This window comes from Vicugna pacos, chromosome 35 (genome assembly GCF_048564905.1).
Source record: "Vicugna pacos chromosome 35, VicPac4, whole genome shotgun sequence".
Taxonomy (NCBI): Eukaryota; Metazoa; Chordata; class Mammalia; order Artiodactyla; family Camelidae; genus Vicugna; species Vicugna pacos.
In genome coordinates, this window is record NC_133021.1 from 2,744,414 (window position 1) to 2,746,941 (window position 2,528).

General features: G+C 50.7%; 1 non-coding gene across 1 annotated transcript; it reads left to right on the forward strand.

The window, feature by feature from the left end:
* The first annotated feature begins 522 nt into the window (after positions 1-522).
* LOC140691602 (U6 spliceosomal RNA) lies at positions 523-631 on the forward strand. Its single transcript, XR_012067357.1, has one exon. It is a non-coding gene; the product is annotated as a U6 spliceosomal RNA (small nuclear RNA).
* Positions 632-2,528: the final 1,897 nt, after the last annotated feature.

Below are 2,528 nucleotides of genomic sequence, written 5' to 3' on the forward strand. Positions count from 1 at the left end.
CTCAGGAGGCGGTGGTGTCGATGGGCTTCTGAAGCTAGGCCTAGGGAGCAAGCAGTCAGGTATCGCCTAAGAGGCACTTGTGTGGACAACCAAAGTACAGCACAAAGGTGAATCGTCGGAGCAGATGAGAAACCAGATTCAGGGCCGGGAGTAGGGGGTCAGTCTGGTAGGAGATTTCCACACATCGGGGTCATCGAAACGGCTCGAGCAGTTTGAAATGCCTCTGATGATGTCCTGGGGTGTTCGGCTCAACTCTCTGAGCGGCTCCCCCGAAAACAGGCCCGAGGATGGTTTCCACAGGAGCTGTTGTGGCCATTTCTCTGACGTTTACCTCCCGTTGTCCAGCTTCAGTCTGCAAGGCTTCAGGAGACGGAGCGTTTTCGTACTCAATGATGCCAAGGCAAAAGGGTGAGAGAAAATGGGAAACATTCGTGGAGAGGGTCCTAGGCAGATAGTGGAGGCAACTAGAAGACCTTCAGTCTCCGGGCTGGCTTTCAGGTTGAGACAAAAACCCTAAGGAAAGCACTTGCTGCCACAGGACATAGACTAACATGGGAACCATCCAGAGAAGATCAGCACGGCCCCTGAACGTGGACGACACACGCCCATGCGTGAAGCGTTCCATAGTTTTAGTGAAGTCAGTCACCCAGGGAAAGACAGATATCCTATGCCATCACTTCTAGGTGGGATCTGAAAGTAAGTCAAGACACCCATCCATACATAAATAACTCCATTTTAAAAAGACTCCAAGGAACCTATTTACAAAACAGAAACAGACTGGACTCGCAGACATGGAAAAGAAACCGATGGTTAACACAGGGGACAGGGTAGGGTGGAGGAACGGGGTAAGGCGGAGGGATAAATCAGGAGTTTGGGATTAGCAGATATAAACCACCCTATACAAACTAGGTACACAAGTAGGTCCTACTGTCTAGCACAGGGAACTATGTTCAATAGCTTGTAATAACCTATCCTGAAAAAGTATACGTGTGTGTGTGTGTGTGTGTGTGTGTGTGTGTGTGTGTGTGTGTGAATAAGTGAATCACTATGCCGTACGTCATAAATGAACACAACATTGTAAGTCAACTATACTTCCATTGACAGAGAGTTCCTACAATAAGCAGGCAGACAGACCGACAGACCGTCAGACAGACAGACAGGCAGGCAGACAGACACACACACACACACACACACACACACACACACACACACACACACACACTGTCTGTCTGTCTGTCTGTCTGTCTGTCTGTCTCTCTCTCTCTCTCTCTCTCTCTCTCTTTCTCTGTCTGTCTGTCTATCTGTCTGTCTCTCTTCTAAGGGTGGAGAAGAGTTTGCTGAGCTATTTCGGGGGCCCTCTCATCCTAGTTCCTATCTCCAAGTTGGTTCAAAGTCCAAAAGGCCGTCAAGCACTTAGTCAGATAGGTCCCTCGAAGAATACCTCCCACATCACGATGACAGACTTCTTAGGCCAGCCGAGAAGGTCCTTCAGTTCTGTGCCCATCTTGGCTCTAAGTTGATGTCAGTCCTCCAGGATCCAAGAAAGCCACGTTGGAAAACAAGTGGTGATTTTGATGGGACAGAAGATCAGTCATTTGGGGGGCGAAGGGTGGGGTAGGGAGAGATACCAGCCTGTCTGTCTGTCTGTTTTCATCCAGTGTGGGAGCCTTCCCAAAGAGATAACTCGAGAAGAGAGAAACGGGGAGTTGACAAAGAACACGTGCGGTGGCGTGCCCTCCCCCCACCCCAGGAGAAGGCCAAGCCAGAAGTCCCTCCGGATGGCGGGCTCTGGACTCCGGCTTCCAGGGGAAGCGATATTTTTTCCTCCCCATTTCAGGCCCGGAAGAAGAGGGAGAGGCAGAGTGTCCTTCTCGGGCATCCGTTGTTTCTGAAGCACGCTTGTTGCCGAAAGATCGGCCCCCGTCCCCGATGAGCCCAAGAATCCAGAGACAAGGTCTTGGAGCTTAGAAGAAAAGAGGTCATTTTATCGCTCTGCCGGGCAAAGGGGATTCACAGCAGGCTAGCGTCTTCAAAACTGTGTACCCACCTTGGGGATGGAGTGGGTGGGGTGGTTCTAGAGCCATAGCTCAAACAATCAAGCATCGATCACCATCCACAGAATCGTTTTCTCATCAGAAGACTCAGCATGGTGTCACGATGCCTCCCAGGTGACCCATTCTATAGAGGCTGGCGGTTAGATCTCATTATCTCATAAGCACTCAAGGTGTGGCCTTCTTGGTCACTCAGGCTATTTTGTCAGGTCAGTAGTCCCGTGACCGACCTTCTCCTCGGAGAAGGACTCAGAGACCCAGCACGATGATGACTTGCAATGACTGAAATACAGTAGAAACAGTAAGATCGATAGCTTCCAGTTTCAACAACGGGCCTGGAACCGTGAGCAGCAACCGGTCAGTCAGAAGAGTCGACCGTTTTAAGGGCGAGCATAAGAAACCGAATGACACCCCCCCCAAGCAAATGAATGAATGAATGAATGACCTAATGATCCTCCCCTCCTCTCCCCCCCCCCC